The 18764-nt window shown below is 39.5% G+C and overlaps 1 protein-coding gene across 8 annotated transcripts in view; it reads right to left on the bottom strand.

Annotated features, from left to right (window-relative positions):
* LOC138751912 (leucine-rich repeat-containing protein 4C-like) overlaps positions 1 to 18764 on the bottom strand; it is a 568103-nt gene that overhangs the window by 119313 nt on the left and 430026 nt on the right. For 7 of the 8 annotated variants that reach the window (XR_011350273.1, XM_069914885.1, XM_069914868.1 and 4 more), the window contains one exon: positions 11238 to 11348. The gene's annotated coding sequence lies outside the window, so the exon portion shown is untranslated. Of the gene's footprint in view, positions 1 to 11159; positions 11349 to 18764 lie in introns of those variants that run through there. The other variant, XR_011350270.1, reaches the window with a different exon arrangement.

Below are 18764 nucleotides of genomic sequence, written 5' to 3'. Positions count from 1 at the left end.
AGATACAATGTGACCTACAGATTCCAGACTGACTACTCAGCTTTGCTCAGGGGGCAATTTTAAGGAGACAGCACAGGAACAAGGAGCTCTTGGATAAAATACTGTGCTGGGTTGGCCTTGTATATAAAATCTGTCCGATTTCTTCCTGTCTGTTATTGAGGAATGGGAATACCACTCTGTGACCAAAAGAGGTCAATTTGATTCAGCTGTCCCACAGAAAGGGTTCTGAAGGCAGAAGAAATACTGAGCTTGGATAGTGACCAGAGTGAGGGTCACTTGAATTCCACTGACCCACAGAAAGAGTTCGGAAAGCTTTGAGAGCATCACTTGCTTTGTGTCCCCTACACCAAAGAAGAGGAGTGTTTTGGTTGGGACTCGATTAAAAAGGATATTTCGCTGGAAGCACCTCAGCAAGGGTTTTGTGAGTTTTAAACATCCGGTCTCTTTCATCCACTTCATGAACTGCTAATTTAATCTAAAGCCTGGGTGCTGTCTCCATCTAAGGCTTACGTGTTATCACTGAATTTCTGAAACTAAACTTTAAACTTTGAACTGCATTTTGAGATTTGTGCCTTCAGTTGCAGTGGCTTAGGGTATTCCACACGCACCACCATATTCATGCATAGTTGGAGGTTAAGTTAGATGAGTGTAGATATGTTTAGGTTAGTATAAATAAATTAAGATAAATTGTTATATCATTGTTAATTTATAATTAAAAATATTATTTTAAATAAAACACCATCTGGGCTCATTTCTATTGCTACTGTTTGGTACATAGCAGTATACAAATGAATTTCATTGTAATAAGGTGACCTGTTGCTGCTGTGCATTTTCGTGGTACTTACACATGCGCACGCGCGCAAACACACACACACACACACACACACACACACACACACACACACACACACACACACACACACACACACACACACACACACACACACACACACAAAACCCCGCTAAATTTAGAAAATTTTTTAAAAGTCCAGATTCTTGGGTGTTCTGAATTTCTAGCATCTGGATTCTTGGACTTCTACTGTAATTTTCTTCCTTGGTCCTCATTTCTGAAACTTGTTTTACATCTAACGTTTCCTCGTTTTGGTGAAGAGTTCATGAGCCTGAAAAAGTTACTCTCTTTTCCTCACCAACTGAATATTTCCAGTATTTTCTATTTTTAAAATTTAAATTTTTTAATTGATATTTAAATTCCTTGGAATAAAAGGATGCAAGTTTTGCTTGAATTTTTATTACTTCAAGAAGAATTTTGCTCAATTCCACTCAAACTATTCAAATATTTTTTGAATATAAACTCCTCCATTGCAGCAGTGCAATTAGTAAATATAATATTTCAGTGATGCAGCATGGTAACTGGCTTTTCAGGCCCACAAGCCCATCCTGCCCAAATACACCTGTGACCAATTGACCTACTAACACTGTACGTCTTTGAAATGTGGGAGGAATCCGGAGCACCCAGAGGAAACCCTCACGGACACAGGGATAACCTACAAACTCATGACAGACAGCGCCAGATGCACACTCAAGTTGTGCTGGAGTAGTGTTGCTCTAACGGCAATGGGTTCTCTGTGCACACGTTCAGGTGATATTGGATTCTGAATGTAATGCTTTAGTGATCTATGAAATTCTGAAGAAGTTTCATCAAATCAGCAGATTTTCACTGTGGGCAATTATCTGCTTATGGGCATTTAAATCTGAAGTTGATTGGATTCAATATTATCTACTAATTATGCAAGGGATAATTTGAAATGCATTTGAAAATTTCAGAGGTTACATTCTCCACTACAAATAGTTTTTGGTGATAATAGAAATTTGGTCAATCATATTCAAAAAAACTGATAAATCACTTAACAAATATATTCAAAACATAACAGCTGAACAGTAGACTTAAAGGAATATTTAGTAATTTTATTAATGCACAAAATATGTGACTGCCATTTATTTTTTTGGATTAAATGGAAACATCTTCTGATAAAGTATGCAATCATCAAACTGTGGTGAAATTCTGCCAAGCTGCCTGTCTCCCCTCTGGCGAGCCTTGCTGTACTAACATTGGCTGTGCATTATCTCTACTGTTAAGGACACTCCCTTGGGTATAACTGTATATGCATCTATTGTCTTTCATTATTGTACCATGAGTTTCTGCTAATAAAAGTCATGATTATTGTTTGACCACATCGTCTTTGTCTACTTCATCAACTGGTACTTCACAAACATTATTAAAATTTGTTCTTAAGCTAAATTTAATCCTGACATAATTGATCAAACAAATTTACTAAGCTTAGTAATTCTGATTTAAGGAATCTATGAATCCTCTTGTCAAACAAACTGCAACTACAGATGCCCTTTTCATGGCAATAACTATTTTTAAATACCCATAAATAATGTGAATTTGCATATAATTAAATCAGTGCTTGTCATTGCAGTAAATTAAACAATTTCTTGCACTAGTTTTTTGCTATTTATGATATTGAAGTTTAAGGTGATCAATACAAAGTTCAATTGCTCTTCGTTAATAATAAAAAATCATCTCACATTATATATCATGTAAGGTGTGAGTCATATGTTCATGCATTATGCAGTTAACCTTCTTCACATATTTAACATTTATTGCTGTATATTATCACACTTCCCATCTCATCTCTTTGGCCATGCAGACTGTCAAATTATGCTCTATTGATGAATGTTTGAAATGCAGGTTTCATTGAAGTCTTAAGAGTTTATGAATTAAATCCCTTCATGACCTTTGACAACTATCAAAGTGAGGTTCATCACCATCATCTCATCTGGATACACATACACATCTGCAATAGGAAGCATAGTATTTTACTGGACCATACCATGCCTTGAACTCTCGCACTTCCAGGTTCAAGCTTTAAACTGGGGACTATCAGGAAATGACAAGTTGTTTCCTCTTTGTTAGGATTCAGGCATGAGGTAAGGTCCAGACTGTCAACTGCATGACAGTGTTTAATTCTATGATTAGACCTGGGTTCAAGGTGAGAAGCAAACTTTGCAAATATCTGCTGTGGATCATTTTTCTCCACCTCTGTAAGCTCCCAGCTATTAAATAAGTCAAGGCTTTGCTCCCCTGTCCTGAGAAGTATATAACTGACCTTCTCCTCTGCTGTTGCATTTTTAAAATAGCTCTTGAATGCAAAATTAGACATCTTCTGAAACTTCTTAAACTTCTTAAACTGCTATTGCTCCAGCCATTTTTTTTTTTTCAGTAATGTTTCTTGTCTCTTCTTCCCCTTCGTATTTCAGTAACTTACAATCAATTGTATAGCTTTATTCTTGTTCTCTTATGCCACTCTCATCTCTGTGCTATTTGGGAGACTTCTTAAATAACTTAGAAATGCAAGATTCAGATAACAAAAGAGACTTTACTTACTGATGCCTTCCACCATCTCTGGGGACTGTTCATTCATTCCTATATATATATACATACACCCCACAGTGGTGCACTATAGTTACTACATTGAAAAGGGTGTATTCTTATGCAGTTACAAAATAGTTCACATTATCCTGACTATATAACACATTCAATCTGGGAAGTCGTAAAATAACACTGGACAACATTTTTTTAAAGGTTTGCTTCCTGAAAAAAAAAATGAACCCAAAAGAAAAATTCAGATTTGCTGTACCACATATGAGGTTGGAGAAACATGAAATTAACTGTTATTGAATTTAATTGCATAATAATGCTGACACATTGAGTTCGTTCAACTGACTTAAAAATATTTTGCTGCTAATTTTGGTTTGTACTCAGCATCTGAAGCCTCTCGTATCAGTGTCCAACAATAGTTGGCCAACATTAATGGATTCCAATTGCCCTATTACTGCTTTTTCATAGTCACAAAGTCCTGGTGAAACCTTTCACCATGTTCATCACTGACTGCACCAAGATCAACAAGGAAGAAGTCCAAGTGCAAATGTGAAAATTCATGGTTGCTCTTCATGGTTTTGCATGCCTGAAATAGACTTAAAATATGATAGGAAAACACAATAAAAGTTTATATCTAAAAAAATGTATGTGATAGGAAAATTTTCAGGTGATTTTCGTGAATAGCAGCCTAAAATCCATAAGTATTTAGGCAGAAAAATCTTCATTGTCTAGTATAATTAATCACTCTTGCTGAGGATACATTTACCAATATTCTCCTACGTGTCCTCTTGCTGTAGTCTTCTACATTTCTTTAAAATGTGTCTGAGGGAAGTCACTTTGAGACTGAAAGGGTCACATTCCAAGATAAGCATTGTAACAGGCCTTTTCAACCCATGAGCCCGTGCCACCCAATTAAACCCAACTATCCAACATTTTGAAGGATGATAGCAGACTGGAACTCCCAGAAGAAGCCCATACAGACATGGGAGAAGTATAAGCTCCTTACAGATGGCGCCAGGTGCCAACCAAGGATCCTCTTTGTATCAGTGTTCTGGTGGGAAAGTATTGAGCAGAACATGATGCTTTACCCAGTCTTCAACACTATTCAGTTTCTTTACAGTTTCCTGTGATGTAGTCCATTGTTTTTGTTTCACAATTCAAAGCTTTGTGCATCATTATATCACATTGCAAGATATTATAAGCAATAAATAAAGTTCTGTGTCTTCTTAAACTTCAATGTCCTTCCTGAAGTGTGCCTGCTACCTTGTTCTGCCTTTGTATGTTACAGTTTTATTAAATTTTCTCTGCCATTGCCATGTTCACATTGCAATAAAACAATGGTTCAAGGAGCTAAACCTGGTTTAGTTGGAGGAAATCAGTAGGTCAAGCACCATCAGTGGGAGAAAATGAATGGCTGACCTCTCAAGCTGAAACTCTTCATCAAGATTGAGTAAAGATAATACAGAATGTTCTCATTTTAGGTAATAAGACTCCTATACTGTTCTCCTTTTGCTCTAATCACCTCTCAGCTCTCACCCATTCTCCTTCTCTTTCTCTTTGGTTACTTATCCCCTACCTCCATCTCTCCAGGGATTCTTCTGCTCACGCATGCTCTCTCTCTCTCCCCTCTTCTTTCGCTTCCATGTGTTCTACTATTTTCACCTATTCTACTTATCAGACAGTAGCATTGGCAGCCTCTTTACCCACTCCACTCTGTCTGACTCATCTTTATGCATCTGATCCATTTGTTCTTCTTGTCTCTTTCTCCCTTGGTCTGACATCCATTCCTCCTCTTCCTCGGTCCATCATCTTTCAGCTCTGTCTGTGCGGGGTCTGTGTCTCACCCCTTCCTCAGTCTTGATGAAGGGGTTTGGCTTGACACTTCACCCATTATTTTTCTCCCACTGGTTTTGCTTCATCTACTGAGTTCCTCCAGCAAATTGTGTTTAGCTTCAGATTCCAACATCTGCAGTCTCCTGTGTTTCTCCCATACTTCAAGTGGCGTTCACTTAATAATCCATATTACGTCTGTACTCACTTCACAAGAATAAACTACATAATTCTATCTTCTGTATGATATCATAGAATTAGAGTTCATGTAAAAAATAAGGGGTCACTCATTTAAGAGTGAGAGTTCCACAGCATGGAAATAGGCCCTTTGATCTAACTTGCCCATACCAACAAGTTATTCCCATTTGCAGGTCAAGGATGAGGTGAAATCTTTTTTTTCTTCAGAGTCATGAATTTTTGGAACCATCTTGCTCAAAAATATAGATAGAGTAAATATAAGCAGGCTTTTTTTCCACTGGAGATTAGGTGAGATACAAACCAGAAGCCATGGGTTAAGGGTGAAAGTGGAAAAGTTTAACGGGGACATTAGGGGGAACTTCGCACAGAAAGTATTGGGAGTGTAGAATGAGTTGCCAGCTGAGGTGGTGAATGCAAGGTTAATTTTCACACTTAAAAAAACATTTGGACATGTATAGGAGGCGTGTGAAGGGCGATGGACTGGGTGCAGGTTAGTGGGCCTCTTTTCTGTGCTGTATTGTTCTATGCTTCTCTGGTTAAAGGATGGTGGAAGTCAAGTGTTTGAATATTTTTAAGGGAGACATAGATAGACAATGTGGAAGGGGATGGAAAGTGACTGCAGGTAAATGGCAATGTGGAGCTGATGTTGCAGTCAGATCAATCATGATATCTGTAAAGCAGGATGGAGGTTTGAAAGATGATGGCCTATTTCAGGTGTTCATACATAATGCTCATGTACCATTGTTTCCTGAAATGTTTTCGTGCATCTCATTCTATCAAGTAATTCTACCATTTTGTATCTTGATTGTATGACACCAGAAAATCTTACCCATTTTCATGATGTTTCTTTCTGTGAGGGCTTTCCTGCAACCCCAGTGTTTATTATATGCAGTTCAATCAAAGGAGATCCAAATATGCAGCGCTTGTTGCCAGCTCGCAGCTGAGATTCACAACAAACATTTCATGGGCCTCCATGACGGCAGGCAGAAAACTGTCAGCGAGCTCTATCCAGTAAGGCAACAAATTCAGATCCAAAGTTCTCAAGTCTTAAAGCCTTTATGTACAGGTACAGAACTTCCAGTTTTGTCCAATTAAGTTTCTAACCCTTACAAGTTCCAAACTTTTACAAATAATAAACAGCTTTTTTGATTTATTATGATAGCCTTAGCTGTAGCAAAAAAAAATGTATAATGTCAACCTGGAAATCAGAAGAGAGCCTGAGAATACAGCAATGGTACATAGAAATGAATAAATGTATTCCATTGGAAAAAATAACATATAATTTAAAAAATAAAGTCACAGTATTTGAACAAATTTGGGAACCGTACATGGAACACAACAGAGAGGGCCTACCGTGGACCTCCACCCCCTAAAATGATTACCCAGTGTGTAAAAATAGATGATACAGTTTTCTTGTTTATTTTATTTGTGTGATGACATTGTTTAATGGGTTTATTGTAATGTATATGTTGAACGTTTAGTGGGTAGGGAGGGGCGTGGGAAGGAGGGAGGGAAGGGAGGGGGGGGAAGAAAGGGGATAAAATGCCACTGTGTATATTCAAGAGGGAAATGTTTGTGTGTATTTTCGTTAATATGGTTCATAGTGTGAAAAATAAATAAAAAATAATAATAAACAGTTCATAAATTCATCAACTAACTTTCATTCTTTGGTTCAAAGACCCAGAATTAACATACAATTATGCAATATTCAACAATGAAAAATGATTTCAAAAAGTTGTTCTTCAAAATAGGATGCTATAGAACATTACAGCACAGTACAGACCCTTTGGCCCTAGATATTGTGTTGACCTACCCAACAAATTAAACTTTCCCTACCTCACAACAATAACCTTCTATTTTTCCTGCATCAATGTTCTTGTCTAAAGGTCTTTTAAATCCATCCACCACCACCCCTGCCAAAGTATTTCAGCCATCCACTACTCTCTGTGTGAAAAAACGTACCCCTGACATCTCCCCTAAAGTTCCCCCCCCCCCTTACCCTCCGCAAATTTCTAATACTAAGACTCGATCTGTTTTTTTTTAAATACACGATTTTATTTTCATGGTGGATTAATAGCTTGTATAATTTATTGGACAAATTCACTCCCAATGGCTGGGATCAAATGAGATTGGGAAAGAGATTTGGACATAACATTTTCAGATGAAGATTGATGCTCTACTCTCAGCTTAATCAATGATTCCTTATATTGTGCAAGATGGTGCTTATTACAATTTAAGGTGATGCACAGAACTCATACGTCTAAACTTAAATTATCCAGTTTCTATGCAGATATTGATCCTTTTTGTGAGAAATGTAAAAATTTTGAAGCCTCTCTGATTCATATGTTCTGGGAATGCCTAATTTAGAGAAATTTTGGAAAGAGGTTAGTGCTGTATTTAGTACCTGCATAGAGCACATTTCGTTCTCTCTGCCTCATGGTCCAAGCCCCGGATATCAATCCATGCCAGGTCGCCACTGCAGATGTTACTTGGAATGGTTGCAGGTAAGGTGTGCACTTCGCTGAAGCTGAGCCATAGTGTTTCTATAGATCAACACTTGTGGTAGAGCTGCCACTCCCAGTGAACATGGATCTCGGAGCATGTATACAACCCTGCATAGTCACCTCCCAATGATCAGAGGTCTGGAAGCATGTGTGCGAGTGTCTGTATCACCTGAGTGAATTAGTAATTGTGTACTGTTAATGATTTTCCCATGCTCTTTTATAAATTGTGTGCTTGTGTATTTTATTCCCGTTATGATTTTTCCATGCTCTTTAAATTGTGTGTTAATAAAAGCTATGTGTGATGCAAACCCTTGTATCTAAACTCGTCTCTGTGATCCTACCAAAATTTGAAGTTTACAGAGGATCTCCTGAATGATAATTTTTCACATATAAAATTTGTTTTATGGAAAATCTAGTCTTATTACTGTCTATTATAATACAAATGAACCAGTTTCATCCTTTTAGCCTTAATAGACTAATACCTAGTGTCGCCAAAAATGTCCTCCCAGAATCACAGTGTGGCTTTCGCGCAAACAGAGGAACTACTGACATGGTCTTTGCCCTCAGACAGCTCCAAGAAAAGTGCAGAGAACAAAACAAAGGACTCTACATCACCTTTGTTGACCTCACCAAAGCCTTTGACACCATGAGCAGGAAAGGGCTTTGGCAAATTCTAGAGCGTCTCGGATGCCCCCCACCCCCCCCTCCCAAGTTCCTCAACATGGTTATCCAACTGCACAAAAACCAACAAGGATGGGTCAGATACAGAAATGAGCTCTCCAAATCTTTCTCCATTGACAATGGTGTGAAGCAAGGCTGCGTCCTCGCACCAACCCTCTTTACTATCTTCTTCAGCATGATGCTGAAACAAGTCATGAAAGACCTCAACAATGAAGACAGTGTTTATATCCAGTACCGCATGGATGGCAGTCTCTTCAATCTGAGGTGCCTGCAAGCTCACACCAAGACACAAGAGCAATTTGTCCGTGAACTACTCTTTGCAGATAATGCCGCTTTGGTTGCCCATTCAGAGCCAGCTCTCCAGCGCATGACGTCCTGAAACTGCGAGGTCTCCACTGGCCACCGAGACAGAGGTGCACCAAAAAAGAGGTACAAGGACTACTTAAAGAAATCTCTTGGTGCCTGCCACATTGACCACTGCCAGTGGGCTGATATCGCCTCCAACCGTGCATCATGGCGCCTCACAGTTCGGCGGGCAGCAACCTCCTTTGAAGAAGACCGCAGAGCCCACCTCACTGACAAAAGACAAAGGAGGAAAAACCCAACAACCAACCCCAACCAACCAATCTTCCCTTGCAATCGCTGCAACCGTGCCTGCCTGTCCCGCATCGGACTTGTTAGTCACCAACGAGCCTGCAGCAGACGTGGACATTACCCCTCCATAAATCTTCATCCGCGAAGCCAAGTCAAAGAAAGAAAAGAAGAACATGGAATTCACAGTTTCAAAGCTTCAGCCTCATTGCACCTTATTTCATCTAATCCTCCAATCCTTTCCTCACTAATATAGGTTTATATATTTTTCACAGTTAATTCATTTGGTACCAAAATTGCATACTTTTCCAGCTCTTAACTTTGAAAATGGAAACACTAAGAGGTTTGAGGTCCAGGTATTGCTTAATGCAATTACAAACACACTACCTCTACAAATTGTTCTGTCAATGTATTGCAAAGTTTTAAAATATTTATTGAAACCTGTAGGCAGCACTGTTCCATCAAGTGGAACTACACCTGAAAATTGTGAACAATTCCTCATTTGTATGTTGATTACTCATAGCTTCCACAATCTGAAAGCATTCTTGCATGTAATAATAAATCAAGAATTGCTTCAGTTACTTCTTCATCAGAAAATAATATTTATGGAGTGGTGTCAATCTTCCAGGGAAAGTGGAAGGCAGTGAAATTACACAAGTGACCTGAGCCAACCTAAATTTTCAGCAGGAGAAATTGAAGAAGCAATATTATTATCGATAGATATGAACGAAAAGAATCAATTAAAGTAAACCATTATCGGCTCCTTGAGCAAGCCATTTAAAGCCTGTGTGGAGCTAACAGCAGTCAGACTGCTGTTTAGACCCCACGGGGGGAGCACTATATCACCACTCCCCATGGGTCTGCATTCGTGGCTGTGCTGCCATTGCAGCAGCTCCGATGGCTTTTCTTTTCCTGCTCCTTGACAGCTGAGTACCTCCAGCGCTGCGTTATTACTATCATCGCATGGTCAGCAGACCTTCGTGTTTCACAGCATTACATTATGTCTCAAATAATCACTTGCTTGGCTTTACAGCTATTTCCTCCTTAACTCAAGTTCTTGATGTTACAATTAGGTATCTCCAATGCCTTCATTACTTGGATATGTATTGGTTAAGTTATTGCAGTCAAGCCAGAGCTTTGTAAGTTTTTATCGTGAGTTGTCTAACTTCTATTCACACTGCTTATTGCCATTAATTTGACATTCTGTTGGCTTTTTGTTGCTCTACATTGGTCGTACATTTTTTAAATTTAAAAAAATAATTTCACACTATGAACCATTTTGACCAAAATACACACAAATATTTCCTTCTTGAATATACACAGTGGCATTTTCTCCCCTTTTTCTCCCCTCCCTTCCCTCCCTCCTTCCCACCCCCCTCCCCACCCACTAAACGTTCAACATATACAATACATTAAACCCATTAAACAATATCATTACACAATGAAAATAAACAAGAAAATTGAGTCATATACTTTTACACACTAGGTCAGTTCATTTCGTCTTCTTCTCATTCTGTAATTTTAGGGGGTGGAGGTCCACGGTAGGACCTCTCTGTTGTGTTCCATGTACGGTTCCCAAATTTGTTCGAATACTGTGATGCTATTCCATTGGTCGTACATTTTAAGGCATTGTAAGCAACTTTAATCACATTTCTTTAGTCCATATCAGTAATTTTCTCTTCTATTACTTTGTTCGTATTTTACACTTCTATCAACAGCCAACCTCTCCATGGTTTATCAATTGCCATCTCTGTTTATCAGAAAAATCTATCATTTAGGTTTAATGCCAGCTTTTCAGTAATGAAGCGATGAAACCATTTGTCCTTATTAAACCAAAATGATGGTTCAATAAGAAATGTTAACTACTTACCAAAAAAAAAGTACAACAAGGGTTCCTTGTATGTTATAATGTGTATACTTTAATTTCTTAAGTAAGAACAGAGCTCAGATCAAAGAACCATTCGTCCTGAAATACGTGAAGATTCTCCCTCAAATAAATTTATCAAACTTGGTAAGATGCATCTTACCTCATCTGGATTGTAGAGGCGAAGCAGTTTTAGCAATGTCCAGAAAATGTTCATGGAGATAGTCTTGGAATGCTACTGCCTGAATTGAGCAAATATTTGAGCTTGCAAAATCTATAAACAAGAATTTAAAAGCAATTTTAATAGTCTATTCAAATACAAATAATAATATTTGCTTGTTTATAGTGTTATACAGTGCCAGATTAAACAGCAGTCCAATTTTTTTTCATCTTTAACTTTTATTAATGCAAAATTGTTAACACTTGCGCTGATCCTCATGTACGTCATTTAGATTAGTGATTTTCAAACTGCCACCCTAGGCTCACATTCCACCTTACGCAATCCCTATGCCACAAGTGCTCTATCATTAGTAAGGGATTGCTTAAGATGGGAAGGAAAGGGAAGGTTGAGAACCACTGCTCAATTGTTACTGAAATATTTAGCTTGGGAAAAATTGTCATTGGCCCATTTCCTTTGGAGTTATGAAACCATGCACATAATGAGTCAATTAAGTCCAGTTAAAACAGTGGTTTTCAAACTGGCCCTCCCTAAACTCACATTCCACCTTAAGCAATCCCTTATTAATCACAGAGCACTTATGGCATAGGAATTGGTTAAGGTGGAATGTGAGTTTAGGGGGCAGTTTGAAAACCACTGATTAGATCATTCCCCACAAACTTTCCATTATTTGATAACTTGTTAGTGTGGTTACAAAACTAAAGACATCACACATAAAATGTTCCTTATTCATTTCCTTACAAAAGTATGTTAATGCAATAATTATATTTTAACTCCAGCATTATCACTTTATTATTTGTTTTCTTCTAACTGTGGATTTAAACTTAATTGATTCATCTTTTACAACTCCTTTGTTTCCTTTCAAATTGCAAGTAATATATCTCGAAGAGTGAACATTTTGAAGATAGAGCATTGTCAACAATTAATTACCTGCAGAACAAAATATTGTAAGATACTTGCGAATAGTGTATTGGTATTTTATTTATAATGGATTGTTTTGAACATCAAATTTGGATATGAAGGGTGATTAGCTTTCAACTGGAGGCATTCTTCTGTCTCGGAAGGCGATGATAGCATCGTTATTAGTAAGTAAGTTTTAGAGCAGCATCTGGAATAGCTCATAAGGCCCACTCTGGTGTGACAGTCTCTGCCACACTTGCTGCAGATTAAGTCGAAACGATGGGTTGTGGTTCCTTTATGCTTCCTCCGTGTCCTCTTGTCCTCCAGATGACATGTCCGCTTTTCCTCACCGCTCTTCACGCCCTTTCTGATAGCGGTTCTCCAGTGGTCATGGTCATCAGCAAGGAGCTCCCAGTTGAGCACATCGATGTGAGTGAGTTTCAGATCACGCTTTCAGACATTTTGAACTGCAGCTGTGGCCAGCTGGTTGTTCGAGATCCTTCAGCCAGACAACTGTACACCGGGTCGTTTCGGATATAACCATACTCCATACGATGTATATGGTCATCTCTGACACAGCAGGAGGTGCATGCTGAGGGAACCAGCTTTATCCAGAACCTTGATGTTGGTGAGTCTGTCCTGCCAGGATATGTCCAGGATCACATCGGTGATGGAAGCTCACACCGGTTCTTATGTCTGGCATATGTGTCCATGATTCGCCGCCATAAAGCAGGGTGCTGAGGACACACGTCTGATACACCTTGAGCTTAGTGTTCACTGTGAGGTGTTTGTTGCTCTACACTCTTTTGCTTAGTTTGGACATCACAGTGGCAGCCTTAGCGATGCACTTGTCGATAAAACCATTGAGTGTGAAGCTGTGAGTGATGTCAAGTTCCTCGAATTATTGGTGGGGTTGCAACACCTTGCCTAATCATGTTGGTCTTTTTGATGCTGATCGTCCGCCTGAACTTGTGGCAAAGTTGTCGATCAGCCTCTGTAGCTGCCTTTCTGCGTGGGAATCAGTGCTGCATCAACAGCAAACAGTAGCTCTCTGATGAGATCCTGCTGGGTCTTGCTCTTTCAGATGGGCCAGGTTAAAGAGCTTTCCATTGCTTATTGAGCGCCGATGTACTTTATCCTGGAAATCCTGAAATGCATGCGACAGCAGCAAGGAGAAGATGCCAAATAGTGCTGGTGCTAGGACACAGCCCTGCTTCACTCCACTTAGAATCTTAAATGGTTCAGATGTGAATCCATTGAAGCTGACTGTGCCTTTCATGTTGTTGTGGAAGGAAGCGATAATGCTGAGCAGCTTTGGAGGGCAGCTGATCTTCCCATGCAGCTGGAACAGTCCATGCCTGCTCACAAGTTCGAAAGCCTTGGTGAGGCCTATGAAAGCGATGTATAGGGGCACCTGCTCTTCCTGGCATTTTGGGGTTGGCAGACTGCAAAGATCATGTCAACTGTTGATCTCTTCACCCTGAAGCTGCACTGAGATTCAGGGTCAATGCGATCAGTGAGGGTTTGCAGTTGGGTTAGGACCACTCGGGAAAGACTGGGTAATTTACAGATCCAGTAATCAGATACCTTTAGTATATTCTCATTGCAATATTATTTTATCCAGAAAGACCTTGACAATAACTGCAAAGCAATCTGTTTCAAAAGATCTTTTCATTTTTTATCTTGTTATTTATGTTCTCAGTTCAATCTCATCTGAATGACATCATGGCCAACCATGTAGCACCCACCAGTTTCTTGTTCTTTCCAGTGATCACTCTTTTCACCCTTCTCCGATTTCTGGCCATTCTTCCACTTTCCCCATCACCCATTCTCCACACTTATTCATATACAGTTTCTCATAATTGCTGTTCACTTGGTAACACCATTTACTCTGAATTTGAAGGTTATGGATTGAATCGCACTTCCGAAATTAAAGCACAAAAATTTAGGCTAACAATGTGATGATTACTGAAGTAATATTGCAAAAGAGCAGCAAAATTATCCTTCATGTCACACACAATACACATTCCTCAACTAATGTTTCCAAAACAAACAACTAACTCATTATCACATGAAGTTTGCATGGAAATTAACTGCTGTGTGTTGCATACATTTCACAAACTACTTCACTGGGTGTAAAGTGCCTTGAGTTATTCTGAAAGTGTTGTGAAAGGTGATCTATAATCGCAAGTCTTTGCCAGGCAGAGATTTTCACCAGCTGTGCAGCAGGCATAACTTTAAACCACTGCACTGTATGCATCCCACCTTGAGCAATGATAGCTGCACAAAAAAGTGTAATTAACAAAGGTCCCTTACCTCATGCTTTGAATAAAAAATAGGTAGTCTAGCACTAGATTGCAGATTTCTCATCAGAGTACATACATGACATCACTTACAACCCTGAGGTTCCTTTTTTCCTGTGGATGTGGCAGAATTACCACTAATTGGTAGTGTAACCAATAAACTATACACACCGTAAAATAATTAAACAAACAAAGAACTGCAAACAGACAATGAATGTAAACAAATGACTGCAGAACACAGAAAGAACAAAATCTAATCGATAAAGTGCACAAGTAGAGTCATTAAATGAAATTCTGATTGGGTTTGTCTGATCGGGGAGGGTAACAGCTAGACCTGAACCTGGTGTTACGAGTCTTGTGGCATCTTTTCCTGATGGCAGCAGTGAGAACATAGCATGTGCTGGGTGGTGTGGGTCTTTGATGATTGTTGCTGCTCTCCATCACAGTGTTTCCTGTAGATATACCCGTTAATGGGGAGGATTTTGCCTGTGATATCTAGGACTGTGACAACTACCTTTTGAAGGGCTTTACACTCAGGGATATTGGTGTTTCCATACAAAACCATGATCCATCTGGTCATCAACGTTTCCACCACACCTCTAGAAATTTGCCAGGGATTCTGGTGTCATACCAAACCTCTGAAAACCCCTGAGGAAGTAAAGGCGCTGACAAGGATTCTTCACAATGCCATTGGTGTGTTGGCTTCAGGAAAGATCCTCTGAGATAGTAACTCCCAAGAACTTAATTTGCTCACCCTCTTCATCTCTGATCCCCCAATGATCACTGGATTGTACATTTCTGGCTTTCCTTTCCTGAAGTCAGCAATCAGCTCCTTAGTTTTGGTGACATTGAGTGAAAGGTTGTTGTTGGTGCAGCATTCAGCCAAGTTTTCGATCCCCCATCCCTGTATGCTGACTCATCCCCTTCCTTTATACAACCCCCTAATGTTGGCAAATTTGTAGATGGTGTTATTGATGTACTGAGCCACACTGTCATAGGTGTAAAGTGAATAAAGCAGGGGGCTAAGAACACAGCCCTGTGGTGCTCCGGTACTGATGGAGATTGTGGAGGAGAAGTCCTTACCAATCCTCACTGATTGTGGTCTGGAGGTGAGGAAATCCATGATCCAATTACACGGTGGGAGATACTTTTTTAATTTCAGAACAGTTAAGTAAGTTCAAATAATTATCTGTAGTTCATCTAATTATACATTTATGCTGTTATATTATTTGTACCTATTACACTGTAATTATATCAATTAGGACTATGAATTATTAAAATAATTCACTGTTTTAATCAAAAGGTTCCATGCCCATTATTTTACACTTTCTACGTTATGAGTGATATTTACATTTAACAAACAGTTAACAACATAAAGCCCTTTTATACCAATAAAATCTTCACTTGTTTAGATGAAAAGTAGATGTTAACTCAAAACTTCCAAACAACGTTCTACACTCGAGACAACCTGCACAAACTGGTAAGATGCTTGTGGCAAAGATTAAAGAAACTCCCTGGAGGTTCAGTGACTGACTATGCAGAATGCGCCTTTATTAAGCCACAAGGAATAGGAACACCATGGGCATTTTTTTTAAATTTACTTTCATTGCAGAACATATTTTTTTGAATTTTCAATGCCAGCATGGCTGCTGCCGGGATTAAAGTGAAAGTTCTATTTCTATCTTCAGAACCTCCCAAAGTTGTTTATTTTGGAGATAAATGCAGAAATGGGTTAGTGCACAGTAAAACTCCACTAAGTAGAATTGATATGAATGAACAGTTTTTCTGTTGTGATGGGTATGCTGCACAACTCTCCATCATTTCTTCAAGTAGAGTAACGAATGAACCCTGCATCAAAACAGATAGGTCAGATAGACACCCAGCAGAGGGTCTTAACATTTATGTATGCGAGATGGGAAAGCAACAGGCATTAACTGTGTCCCCTCCTGCAGGTCATTGATGATATATTCCTGGACAGGGCAAGCTTGTATCTGCAGTCAGCAGATGGATCTTATAGTGATGTCAAAAATAGAAAAAAAGAGTAGAGCAATCGGGTTGGAGGTGGTGCTTATCAAGAGGGGACTAAATGGAACTCAGCAAAAACTTCAGGGTTGCATTGAAGCTGTTGAACTTTTCAGTTCCACAGTTGCTTAAACATATTTTTCCAAACTAATTACACGTAAAATATACTGGAATTGTGGAGTAAAAACAGAAAATTCCTGGAACAACTCAGCAAGTCAGTTAATTCTGATTTTTTAAAAAATCTTTTGCCACTGATGCTGCCTTACTAAATACTATTATGTTGACAGTTTTTTTTTGTATCGTTTGGTCCATGCTTTATTGAACACAGCCAACTTGGTGTTAACTGCATTGAGTTGAAGTCAAATTGTAAAGCAGCGTCAAGATTTGTAACTCTTTATTTTAACATTCCGTAGTTCTGTTCAGAATGTGCATATGTTATTACATCTGTAAAATGATCAAACTTCTTCTCTCTTATCTCTGACAATCCAACGTTCCAACATCACTGTTCCAAATTTAAAATTTCCTCTAAGTATTGGTGAGTTGGCAAATTTCAAATAAGAGCTAGTAGTGCAAGGCCAATACACTGCCAGCAATCCAGGTTGGAATCCGGCACTGTCTGTTAGGAGTTTGACTGTTCTCACCGTGTTTGAATGGGTCCCCTCTGGGTCCTCCGGTTTCTTCCACCTTTCAAAACATTTGCGGGTTGTCGGTTGATTGATGTACTGGGGCGGCATGAGATTGTGGAGCAGAAGGACCTATTACTGTGCTGTACCTCTTATTTATATAAAAAATAATAATTTAAACAGATCAATTCACTGACAATGCATTTATCTCAAGAACAACAAGTGCCCAGGATCTTCAAACGGCAATGATTTATATTCCCCATTTCTTTTAGAATGTGAGAAGTTTATACCTAACCTTTGGTCCAGAGTCCTTGTTATCAGCTAAATTAGCCAGTTTGCGTTTAAAAAAAACTAAAGTGACAGCATTATTTAATTCTTCACCCTTAGACACAGTCCGGAGCTGCAAATAATGAGATGCATTTGGCAAAAATATTCAATCAACTGTCACTGCGAATGTTTGTGAAAGACTGAATCTTCAACAATCAGAGTTTGTGGTCTGTGAAGAAATGCGTCAGAATATTGTCATGCATTCAAGATGTGGATCTCTGACAAGGACTTGTATGTCACACTTAATTAACCCAGCTCCTAGCCTAACAATTAGTATTCTGCAATAGAAGCAGAAAATGATACAGGTCAGGATGCACCCGTGGGAAGAGAAACTGAGTTAACGTTTAAGGTCAAAGTCCCTTTGTCAGAACCCTTCATTGATTGCCATTAGCATTCTGACTTCATAAGTAACATGTTCTGAAAATGTGTAATGCAATGACTCTCATTGAACTACAACCGATGATTTCAATTCCACCTTTGAGAATAATAATGCTCTATTTTCCCTGTGATAATCTCATCCAGGATTTAAGTGTAATGTGGTTCATGGTTAATTGCTTTGCTTTCTGTTTGCATATTAACAAAAAAAAATTATTGTGAAAATCTTAGGATCACGGTGATTATCAGAGGTACTAGGTATTTTATCATTATTCTCCAATGGTGAAGGTAAACTTTAGTGGTGCTTAGGCTGAAGGTAAATGCTGGGGATAATGGCCCTACCGGCACCACCTACGGCTCCTCGAACGCTTCCACCAGCGTTGTCTCCGCTCCATCCTCAACATCCATTGGAGCGCTCACACCCCTAACGTCGAGGTACTCGAGATGGCAGAGGTCGACAGCATCGAGTCCACGCTGCTGAAGATCCAGCTGCGCTGGATGGGTCACGTCTCCAGAATGGAGGACCATCGCCTTCCCAAGATCGTATTATATGGCGAGCTCTCCACTGGCCACCGTGACAGAGGTGCACCAAAGAAAAGGTACAAGGACTGCCTAAAGAAATCTCTTGGTGCCTGCCACATTGACCACCGCCAGTGGGCTGATAACGCCTCAAACCGTGCATCTTGGCGCCTCACAGTTTGGCGGGCAGCAGCCTCCTTTGAAGAAGACCGCAGAGCCCACCTCACTGACAAAAGGCAAAGGAGGAAAAACCCAACACCCAACCCCAACCAACCAATTTTCCCTTGCAACCGCTGCAATCGTGTCTGCCTGTCCCGCATCGGACTGGTCAGCCACAAACGAGCCTGCAGCTGACGTGGACTTTTTACCCCCTCCATAAATCTTCGTCCGCGAAGCCAAGCCAAAGAAATGCTGGGGATAATGGCCCGGGATAGGGCACTGAT

This window comes from Narcine bancroftii, chromosome 1 (assembly GCF_036971445.1).
Source record: "Narcine bancroftii isolate sNarBan1 chromosome 1, sNarBan1.hap1, whole genome shotgun sequence".
NCBI lineage: Eukaryota > Metazoa > Chordata > Chondrichthyes > Torpediniformes > Narcinidae > Narcine > Narcine bancroftii.
The sequence above is the reverse complement of the archived record's forward strand: the minus strand, read 5'-3'. Positions and strand labels throughout refer to the sequence as shown.